The sequence below is a fragment of the Salvelinus sp. IW2-2015 genome, linkage group LG9 (assembly GCF_002910315.2).
Source record: "Salvelinus sp. IW2-2015 linkage group LG9, ASM291031v2, whole genome shotgun sequence".
Lineage (NCBI taxonomy): Eukaryota > Metazoa > Chordata > Actinopteri > Salmoniformes > Salmonidae > Salvelinus > Salvelinus sp. IW2-2015.
This window is the reverse complement of record NC_036849.1, coordinates 6,660,403-6,672,219: the sequence shown is the minus strand read 5'-3', so window position 1 is coordinate 6,672,219 and position 11,817 is coordinate 6,660,403. Positions and strand designations below refer to the sequence as shown.

The following is an 11,817-nucleotide window of genomic DNA, read 5'->3' as shown; positions in this document are numbered from 1 at the left end:
GCTTCTCTCTCCTCTCTCTCTTCTCTCTCCTCTCTCTCTCTTCTCTCGGCTCTCTCTCCTCTTCTCTCGCGGCTCTCTTCTCTCTCTCTCTTCTCCGTCTGCTCTCTCTCCTTTCGCGGTCCCCTATCTGTAGTCTGGTCCAAGAATTAGCACCCCGACTCACCCCACACAGTGCACGTACTTTTGACCAGAGGCCCCAATAGGCGTTGGTCAAAAGTAGATGCACTAAGTAGGAGATAGGGCTGCTTAATTCCCGCCCGCCTCCTGGTCTCTGCGGAGCGGGCTGAATGAAATGAGTAAGCATTTCGACCATTCTGAGGTCTATGGGAATTATAGGAAGTATATTGTTCGGCGAGATCAGAGGAAATGATCGAGACGTAATGTAAACCTAGGTGACAGCATGGTTATCGGGTGGCTGTAGGAAGGGTGCCGTGGACAACGGTGCGTGGCGTCCAGACGCCATCGGATAGACTGTCCTAGATCAGCACAGTTCACTGAATCCAATCCCACACAATCTGACAGTCTTTGTTGTTATGACTCATTCCATGTCCTTCTTAGAGTGCAGAGTAAACGTCCGACGTTCAGCCCAGGCTACACCACTGACACTTACTGATGTAGTCTATAGGAGCCGAACTCTTCAAGGCTCAGCAATATTTAGACTGCTCTGAATACGCTTCTCAGGGTAAATCATGAGAGCACATAGCTAGCGTTGCAATTCTACAAGAGATCCGGTTGCAGATCGACAGTGCCTATTGTTGAGCCTGTCCTGCTATCCAGGCTTCGCTATGTCACCAAACCTCTCTACTCACAAGCAGGAATCGACCTGAGTTCCCACAATGCATGGGCAAAGTGAGGGCCTGAAGGCACTATTTGTTTTAGCTGTGTGTGTGTTGGTGTAGGCTGATCTCTGTGGCTTGTTCATGCTTTTACACAGGAGAAGCCACTGCAGCCTAATTGGATTGCAGGACATATGATGGCCCTGCCTATGCTCCTTGGCCAGGGCACTCTCGGACTCGGTGTGATGCGTGCTGTGTTCGTGTGTCGTGGTGTGTGGTGTCGATGTTGGTTCCGTGCATGCTGTGTTGTTGTGGTGTGGTGGTGTGTGTGTGTGTGGTTGTGGGCGGGGGCGTTAGCGATCAGGCCATGTACTACAGACATGCATGGGGGAGCCTCAGCAGCTAACTGCAACAGCTCACTGAAGTGTGATCATACAACACAATGGTTGCCATGTCAACAGCAATGCTTACTGTGCATCTAGATATGATGCTGGAAAAGTGAAGCCCGAAGCAAAACTGCCCCTCCTGTCCTCATGTGCTTCCACGACCAGGGTTCATCCGGCATTTGTTGCAGTGCAATTTGGCTATTTTATCATCAGGAAAGCAATAGAATACAAATGAGTTGGATTTCCTTCTTTTCGCATGTGTAGTTTTAACAGGGGCCATAGGTATGGCAGTTCTATACAATAATAATGTATGATATTAAAAGTAGCAAGTATTGATACCATTGATAACAATCAAACCACAGTATGTATGTCTCGTATACACTTTTGACTGTGGTACATAATTGGGGGTGATGTTTTTAACCGCGTTGTGGCTGTTTCTGTTAAAAAAATAAACATGAGCAAAACAAGCACATGCTGAAGGTGTGATCATATTCCAGAAGGCCTATGCGTCAGTTTCGACATTTACAAATCTGTCGTGCATTTTCTAATTTGCAGCTTATACAAAGGCGAGAAGGATCGCACAGCCTGCTGGTGATCCATCATCTATCAATTAGTGGGAGGGAGAGAGTCCTGGGGGACATTGTAAACAGGGCTACCTGAGCAGGCGTGCCAGGGGCTCACGCTATCCTATATCTTTTATCCTTGCTTTTATTTTTATCTACTCTTTTTATCAGTTGCTCAAACCCCATCTTTCTCTATCCCTTCTTCTCCCCACTCTCCTCTCTCTCTCTCTCTCTCTCTCTCTCTCTCTCTCTCTCTCTCTCTCTCTCCTTTCTTTCCTCTCTCTCTCTCTCTCTTCTCTCCTCTTCTCTCTCTCGTCTCTCTCACTCTCTCACTCTCTCGCTCTCTCTCTCTCTCTCAACCTCTCTAACCTCTGTCCTCACGCCGCGCCTGTGTGTTGTGAGGATAACATCTCTGCTATGATGCCGTGGCGGATAGCTCACAGTTTATATACAGCCCCATGTATCTGCACACATGAACTTGGACCTGAGCACCACAGTACAAGACAGCACAGTAGTACAGTACGGTAGAGAGACACTCCGCTCAGCGGTAGCTCAAAGCCTGACGAACAACAGCACAGCGCTGGCTGAAGTTGGCATGTGTTCTGAGAGACGCGCTAGCGGCTAAGGTCAGTGGGGTGAAGAGAAACAGGAAGTAGGGAGAGATGAAGAGAGGTGCAGCGAGAAGTGGCAGTCAGAAAGGTTTTATTGTAAGAGTGGAAGGTGGCAACACCGAACGAGAGCCTCGGACTACAAAAGGGGCGATTGTAGCCACTTGTTGAAAAGGTGTAGGATGATATTTCAAAATGGAGGCAATGAGAGAGGAAGGGGGAGAGAGTGAGAGGGCAGTTGTCTGCGGTTTGTGAGTCTCTGTTTTATCTAGGTGACAGAATCAGCCAGCAGATCTGCAGGGCTTTTGTGGTCTGTAGAAAATACCAGTCTCTCTCTCTCCTCTCTCTCTCTCTCTCTCTCTCTCTCTCTCTCTCTCTCTCTCTCTCGCTCTCTCTCTCTCTCTCTCTCTCCTCTCTCTCCTCGTCTCTCTCTCTCTCTCTCTCCTCTCTCTCTCGTCTTTCAATTCAATTCGCTTTATGTGCATGACGTAACAATGTAGATATTGCCAAAGCTTATTTTGGACACACACACACACACACACACACACACACACACACACACACACTATCTCTCCTCTCATTTACCTCTGTAGCAGTCAGACAGGGGCTTCCTGTTGTGATTGTGATAGTGCTCAGCCCCTCATGAGAGAGAAAGAGAAAGAGAGTGAGCTGATTTCATTAGGGCAGAGCGGGTGCCGTGCAGAACGAGGAGAGAGGACAGAGGAGAGAGGAGAAACAGCACATTACCCACTCAAAGCCCTAAAACCCCCTCAAGGACTCAGCTAGTTGAAACAAATTGTGCAAAACGTGACAGAGACTCACCCCTACTCTCATGGAGAAATCCAGCCTAAGCCATCTGCTTAAAAGGTGAAAAGCTCATTAAGATTTATATAGGCAAAAAAAAAAGGAAAAACCGTGCAGGATTAAAAGAGCTAGTTCCCTATTCAGTGGGGTAAATAGGCAGTTTAGTTTAGACCAGCTGGAAGCATGGGGGAGAGAGAGAGGGAGCTCCTCTCCTCCACAGTTATCTTTCACAACAGGCAAGTCAAGTCCTCCACAAAGAAACCCAGAGGGAAATGGGTCTCATAAAATAAAATCATATTCTGGGATGGACAACGTTACCAGGAGAAACCAACGCAGGGGAGCGGTTTATGACACTGCCTCACTCGGTCTTCATCATTGCAGCTTTTATTTTTGTCTTTCCTCTGTTTCTTCGTTCTGCAATCGTTGTTTGTGAAGTTAACCAGCGGCAGCAAAGACAAATTATTCTTCACCACCATCGCCACAATACCTCACGTCTCCTAATAATCAGGAAGTGGCTAAATGATCCATTAGCCACCATGCTTCTCCACTCTGCTTCCTCATTCAGACTGGTAGTCATTGGAGACAAAGACCTTATGTAAAGGTTTATCTGAATATTGTCATATTGCCCTCGAATGCACTTAAAAAAATAAATAATGTAACAACGGATTGATAGCTACTGTGTAATATTTTAGAACTCAACAATACTATTCTGCAGTGAGTGTGCGACCTCAGCACTTCTGAGTGTGCGACTGCGTGTGTATACTCCTGCACTCCGAAGTGTGTGGCTCTGCGGTTTGGCCGGTGCAGTAAAACACTAGTGTTTAGGGGAACTTTATCAATATTTTAACACCGTGTCTCTGTACACGTCTGAGAACTTCCCTTCCTCTCTGCCTTAGAAGGCGCCCCTCAGCAGCTCCCTGTGCACTTTAACTGTTTAGATAAAACATATTTTTTTATTTATTTTTTACAGCAATTTGATATTTGATATGGTAATATGAGGCTTGTTCAAAAATATGTCTTAAATTGAAGCTTGATCTTCATTTTCTTCATTTTCTACTCTTATTCTCCAGGGAGAAAAACGTGATAGGTTGCAAATAGGCCACTATTTAATGACATCTCACAGCTGGTGCGTATAGCGTGCCTTGAGAAGTGTACTGAGGCATGTGCACTAATTGATTGGTATTGTTAATTTGAGGTCACGTTAAGAGGATTTATTTTGTATACACTGTTATTTTTAATGTGATATGCACATATTATTGACAACTATCTTACTGCCTAGTCTTTTTGTGAAATCAGCTCAATTATGCTTGTGAAAAATTCTAATTGCACAGTATATATTCTAGCAACAGAACCATTTTTACATTAAAAGGGAAAAACATGTTAGAGGTTCAATTGGATGTGTATATCATCAATAGTAAATTAAACTACAGCAATAACATTTAAGATTTCTATTTTGTGATTATTTTACATTTCCAAGCAAAATATAATTTATATTTATATTTCCAAGCAAAATAGAATTTTTGCAAGCATTTCATTTCAAGCGTATTTTAGAAATCAACCCCATAAATGATAACAGGAGGATTAAAATAACGACAGGTGAAATGTGCCTATGCAAATCATATTAAGGTTTTCTATAAATACATTTATGCCTTCCATTAGACGAGAGAGAGAGAGAGAGAGAGAGACGAAGAGAGAGAGAGAGAGAGAGAGAGAGAGAGAGAGAGAGAGAGAGAGAGAGAGAGAGAGAGAGAGAATGGGGTGCAAGGGATAGAAAGCAGGGCGAGGAGGAGGCGTCCTCAGAAAGTGATTAAGAAGCTTGAATGTCAGCTTGTGCGTGGGGCTAAACACAAGCCTGCAGCCGACCACCATTTATAATTGCCTCCCAGCAGGGTAAAGTATTCTTTTATGCTAAACCTTTCCACTTCCATTTGTTCTCAACGTGAAATGGAAAAGGGAAAAAAAAGAAGAAACATACTCATACTCTCAGCGAGCTTGCTTTTTAAAAATAGAAGTGGTATCTTTGCTCTCCAAGCGCCGATCATTTTTCATGAATTTGTTTTTTCTCTCTCTCTCTCTCTTTTAATATAATAAATCCATCTGTCATCTTCTAGTGGTGAAAAAGGGAGTGAGAGAAGGGAGAGAGCGAGCATAAAAGAGGAGTGTGGGAGGTTTTTCAGCTTCCACAGTGATAGTAGCAGCTGATTGTGAACAGAACAACATTATGAGTCTCTGTGCTCTGAGGACCTCTCCTCTCGCTGTTCTGTTGAGTCTTCACGTCCAAACAGCAGTTTGATGTGTTCCTGTGTGTCTGGATGAGAGAGAGAGAGGAGACTCCCTAGCAGACATAGCAAGGTTGTTTTGACAAGCTGTACACTCCCGTACTTCACCCAGCCGTCAGACCCCATCTCATCACCACACTACATACCTGCCCTGTGACTGACAGCTCTCACACAGTAAGGGGAGGGGCCATGTCTCAGTGATCACTTCCTGTCACGTGACACGTCACAGCTCTTCTTTTTTTCTCCTCTCTTCTCTTGTCTTGTGTTTGTGATAAACTCCAGCCATCTGGAGTGGGTTTGCAGTGTAGTAGACTGAGAAGACCTAGCCTCGTTTTTTAAATTTATTTAGTATACCTGGGGATGAAACGTAACACTGAGAATATCCGAAAGCAGAGCGTAGTATTACACACAACAGGCCAACGCCTCCTCCCTTCAGGCTGTTGATTAAAAAAAACAAAATGCAACCGCTTTGATCTCCAGAACTCATATCAAGGGGGGGAAAAACGGATAAAGAAAAAAAATGTCCTCCACACCTGCAACACCTCATATTCCATTCCCTTTACAGTGATCCTTCTCTTCCTCCCCTCCCCTGGCCTGCTGTGAGGAAAGTCAATGTTATCTGTGAGTATATAGGACAGCCATGGAAGACGAACCACTCCAGGGTTGAATTCAATATTTCTCTGACGCTCCGGTATCAGCAGGACACGGCGCCTTGCTCAGCGACCACCTTATATTGCCACTTAGCTGTCTTAAATTTCAGCGCAATTTAATTATGTTTAATAGACCCTAATTAAATAAAATATGACATTCCCACTATAGCCCGGGGCTAGGAGAGCTACCGCTGTGGGGGAGAGAGAGAGCGAGAGAGAGAGCGAGAGAGAGAGAGAGAACACAGTGTGAGACAGAGGCTGATTGGGGGAGTGTACAGGGCCCCTGGTCAAATGTAGTCCACTATATATTGAATAGGGTGGCATTTGGGACACACACACCTACCCTGTGGCTCGAGCAGGTTAACACCTAGAGAGAGAGCCTCTCGCCTGGGGAACGCTGGCGGAAATAACCCAGACTGTCAGATTGCACTGAGCTGGTCAATTGTATGTCATTAAGCGATCAAAATGTAAGGGAAGGGAATTTTATCAAGTCCCAACCGTCTCCACCTCCGCCCCTTAATAGTTTGAGTGAGTGAGTGAGTTGTCGAGAGAGAGTGAGCATTTAAGTCTTTCCTGTCCTGTCGTTATTTAATTGCACATTAATTGGAGGTCTTGGGGAGAGAGTGATGAGCAGAGATTAGAGTGGCGCTATTTCTTACCTCTTCTGATGTAAGTACAATCGGTGGGCGTTCCATTGGATAAGGGAACCAAATGACCTCCTCTCCAAACCAATCAGCCTCGTGTTATGTGTGCTATGCATTCATACCATTTCATATGGGCCTTTTGAAAAGGCTTATATGGTCTTAATATACTTTACAATAGTCTAAAAAAGGCCATATTAAATACTATGAGGATGAAAGGGTCATGTGGAAAATAATCTGGCCTAGAGGGACTGTACTGCAGCTTAGTCACCAAACTTGTGAATGTAGGAGTGCTGAGGAGAGTTGAGGACTTTGGGAGTTGTGAGATCCGTGAGGAGGTGTCATAGCTCCGAGACATTCAGGTGACAGAGCCACTTTACCCATAAGCCCCTGGCTGTGGCACTGTGACAGTTTGGGTCGGTAAGAACCAGGCTCAGTTATGAAAGAGAGAGAGATTAAAGAGAAGAGAAAGAGAGTGAAAGAGAGAGAGAGAGAGAGAGAGAGAGAGAGAGAGAGAGCAAGAAAGTGAAGGAGAGGAGAGAGCGAGGGAGAGGGCGAAGGAGGAAGAGAGAGAGCAATAGAGAAGGATCAAGTAAGAGCGGGAAAGCAATAGTGAGAGATGGAAGGTGTGAGCAGTAAAGAGGTAGAGAGAGAGAGAGAGAAAGAGAAAAATTCCTTTGCTTTCACCTCATCAGAGCAGAGGGTGTAACAGCACCTAACACTGTGGTGTGCTGCTCTTAAACACTTGTCATCCAGGGTTTAATTCAGACATTTTAACTAAGGCCAGTTGGACAGGAGTGGAAAGGCTCACAGTCAAAATGGGCCACAGCCACTCTCAGCAGTCAGGGGCCTTGCTAGCTAGATACCTTGTTAGGCTGACGTGTTGCCGCTTGACACACACTGTATGTGTGTTTGTACAGTAGATGTTTTTAAGTGCTATGTTTGGTTTCGGTTTGGCAGCGTGGTAAAGGCAAGCTTTTAGGAGCACTTTTGGTGTCGCACCAATATTTAAGAGAAGGAACAGGATTCGGGCTGGAACCGACAGGATTTTGTGTTGGGGAAAAGGAGAGAACATAGTGTCCCATTTGTTGCTTTGAGAGAGATGCCAGAAGCCCACATAGTGTATCTGGGGAGATCACTGTTGGGACTGTCTAAGGTCTACCTATATTTGTTTTTACACTGCTGCTACTCGCTGTCTATACATAGACACTTTACAAATGACCTCGACTAACCTGTTCTTCCCCACATTGACTGTACCAGTACTCCCTGTATATAGCCTAGTTTTTGTTATGTCATTTTCTTGTGTTACTTTTTTATTTTATTTGTTTATTTTATTTTATTTAGTCAATATTTTCTAAACTCTATTTCTTGAACTGCGTTGCCGGTTAAGGGTTTGTAAGTGCGCATCTTACGGTAAGGTCTACACCTGTTGTATTCGGCGCGTGTGACAAATAATATTTGATTTGTGTCTGATACAAAGGCTGGCACGAAGACACGACAGCTGTCCTTCGTGCAGTGCAATCAATGGAAAGATCAACCCTAACCATGGATGTGATGTATACACAAACACACACACACACACACGCGTTCCAGTCCTTCCACACACAGCTGCATTCTACCACACAGGTTCGATACATAACGTACGCACCACAACGTTTCGCGCGTCAGATATCTGGTACGTGAGGTGCTGTTATTGAGTTACACACACACTGGTACAGTAAAGACACAGGTGTGTCCGTTCCCCCTCCGTCTGGCCTCTAAGCAGGTCTGGAATCAGTCCGAGAGGTTTACACACACAGGCTAACAGGTGCTGGGGGGGGGGGTTACATCTGACCTCTCTCTCACCAGATCCCCACCTGAATATTTCAAAAGACATGCTATATTTATAAAGATATTTAGCTCTGACAGGGACGCTACCTCTCCGCTGGTGCCGCCGTACACTGCGTCTCCAAGGTCTGGTTCACTTCATACACAGTTCAGTTTGACGGCGACGCAATAACACCTGGCAACATGCACGTACGCACACTTCCTGCCTACCTATATTTGAGACCGTGCCCAGAGAGTGGTGTTGCGTCAGAAAGGCGCGCCATGCCAGCTGTCTGCCCAGTCTGCCAGCCTCCTCTCCTCCTATCACACCTCAACTGCCCATCTCACTGATGTGTTCACTGGCTGTTTGAACCCTCAGGCTATGTCTTCTTCTTTCAGGAGGGAGGGCTGGAGGGGTGGAGTTTTGTGGGGGCATCCACATCTACCTCTCTCTCTCTCTCTCTCTCTCTCTCAAACACACAGATGGGCTATGTGGTTTGGTTGCATCACTTTTGCAAACCCACAGCGGTGTGTGTTTCAAAGGGCATACACACCTGCTCACACTCACTTTTTCTAAATACATATTCAGTATTTCAATATCTTAGTGCAATGTTTGTAGAGTGAATGAGGATATTGGAAAAGGCTGCAGTATTTGAGTGACTTGTACTGCAGTGTGGATAGGAAGGCTGGCATAACCTCAAAGATGACAGGGGCTAGATGATACACCAAATGTCCTCTATTCCTCGAGGACACACACACGTACGCACACACACTCTCATACAAACACACATCTACAATAAATAAATAATCACACAACACAGACAGTAAAGCATTAAAAATCTATTTCCATAACACTACACACGTTTGTATTTTTTACTAATTAAGGCTTGACGTCGTACTGTAGCTGTGTGCGTTGTGGCGTGGAGCTGGTGGCTGTGGCTGTGCCAGGATCAATGTGTGGAGATCAGGCCTGGGAGTCAATGTGCGTTTGATTTAATGCGCTTCTCTGGAGCCATTACCAGGGCTGGTTCTCTTGTTGTTCTGTTGTTTCAATAAAGCCACGAGTGTCTGGAACCGAGCGGCCCCTTTTTGAAGTGGTAATTGCCCACTTTTGTCTCGTTCCGTTCCCTCTCTCTCTTCTGCGAGCCGTTCACTCACATACACACGCAGACACAGTTGATCTGTTCTTCCTTCCTTTCTCTCTCCCTCTCTCTCTCTCTCTCTCTCTCTCTCTCTCTCTCTCTCTCTCTCTCTCTCTCTCTCTCTCTCATTTCTCTTATTCTCAGCAATTAGAGTAGATTTTTTTTGCCGGGGGAACAGTAAGAAGAGCAAAGCAACAAAAAAAGAGCCTACAAAACACCAATGTCTGTGCCATCCATCCATCTATCCTGCTGCATTAATCCTGTCTCTCAGTAAAACTACCTACCACTCTCCTCCTCTCCTCCTTCCCCGCACCCTCTCTTCTTGTCAGCTCCTCCCCCCCCCCCCTCTTCGACAACCGCCCTCTCCCCAACCAATACATCCCTGACGCCAGGAACATCAATTCTCGCAAGTCGCAGAAGAATTAACATGCATGAATGCAAAAAAGGCCTGAATCAGGAGTATTAAGCACGGCTTTCCATATGCAAATTTTATAAAATGCAGAACTACAGAAAGTCATTATGCAAATGTAACTTTCGTCAAGCCTCTTGACAAATATTCAGAGCTCAGTCAGAGAACAGGTTTTTCTCTCTCTCTCTCTCTCTCCTTATCTCACCTCTCTCTCTCTCTCTCTCTCTCTCTCTCTCTCTCTCTCTTCTCTCTCTCTCTCTTTCTCTCTCTCTCTCCTCTCCCTCTTGTCATCTCATCCTATCTCGTTTCTCTGAGCAGACGAGAATGTTATAGATAAGTCTGTTTAAGTATTTTAGACGTGAGGATGTGATGGCTTGTAGTAGAGCTTCAGCAGCGAGGTTTAGCACGTTAGTGTTGTCCCTATACAAGTGTTCGTTTGGTAGTTTGTGTGTGCACGCGTGTTCACCGGCTAATGTATGTATATGTGTTGTGTGTGTGTGTGTGTGTGCGTGCGTGGGATGCTGTTGTGTGTGTGTGATTAGGAGCTGCTGAGGCTAATGGCTTGGCTGTTTGGCTCTGGAGCGGGGTAATGAACCTGTGGATGTGAGGGAGGGAAGTGGGGGGGGGGGGGGGGGGGTGATGAGAGGAGAGAGTGAGAGAATGTATGAATTGCATGAGGCTCACTGGCTTTGATGATTAAGAAAATTTTTAATATTTAAATGATGCATGGCAAAGTGTAATTAACCTCGGAAAAAAAGGCAACGAGGCAAAAATCTAAAAAGGATTTTGAAGATGTAAGAAGTACAACAGATGCGTTTCTTTTTTTGGTCTATTAATGACTAAAACGACTGCTTTCTCTGCGCTTCACGCTTTCTCTCTCTTCGCCTTCTGGTCTCGCTCGTCTTTTTTTTCATCTGTCTTTGGAGCCAGTCCAGGCGGCGAGGAATTTTAGTAGAGCACCAATGTCAAGACCCCCGTATAGACAGGTTTAGCCTCTTTCCTGGGTTTGGCAAGTAGTGGATTAAGGAGAGAAGGAGAGGGGAAGAGAAAAAAATTGTGAAAAAATGAAAAGGGTGAGGAGCCGAAACGTAGCGTCTCCACCAAGGGGTCTTCCTCTGCAGCATGTAAGGCCAAGCTAATCGCTGCAGGGAGCGAGATTTCCTACACAAACAACTTCGCGGCGAGGGCATGTGCCAATCCTTACGCGATTAGTGAGGCATCAACTGGCGAAAACAACACTATGTGTAAGATGGTGTTCGAGTGGTGCGATTGTGTTCTTGTGTGTTTGAGTGTGATTGTCTTGTGGTGGGTCTTCACGTGGGACTACTGTTGAGGGCGTCACAAATGAGGAAACATAGTCCTGGCTACGGACAAGAGAACAGAGCTGTAGAACTAAGATTGCTCATTACAGAGAAAGACGGAACTAATATCACCAGCCAGCATGGTGGTAATTGGAGATTTTGAATAAAGCTAAAATGATCCCGCCTCTAGCAATCTCTGCAGTGTGTTGGGCTTCATTGATACCACCATCGGTTGTTAGATCAATCATAAGCAGAAGGATAACACGACTCCAGGTCCGACGGGTTGTGTTTTTGTACATGGCCGTTTGGGAACGGGTGTGTGTGAGCGGTGGTACAATGAGCCAGCGCTTGGCACACCCAGCAGCGATGAAATGTATATGCTAGTCAGGTCTTCTTCACTTCATCTCGACACTTATTGTGCAAATGCATGTGAACAAACCCCTTTTCTCACA

At 45.5% G+C, this 11,817-nt stretch overlaps 1 protein-coding gene across 1 annotated transcript in view; it reads left to right on the top strand.

Moving 5' to 3' along the window:
- Nucleotides 1-11,817, top strand: part of bcl11ba (BCL11 transcription factor B a) — an 82,400-nt gene that overhangs the window by 18,625 nt on the left and 51,958 nt on the right.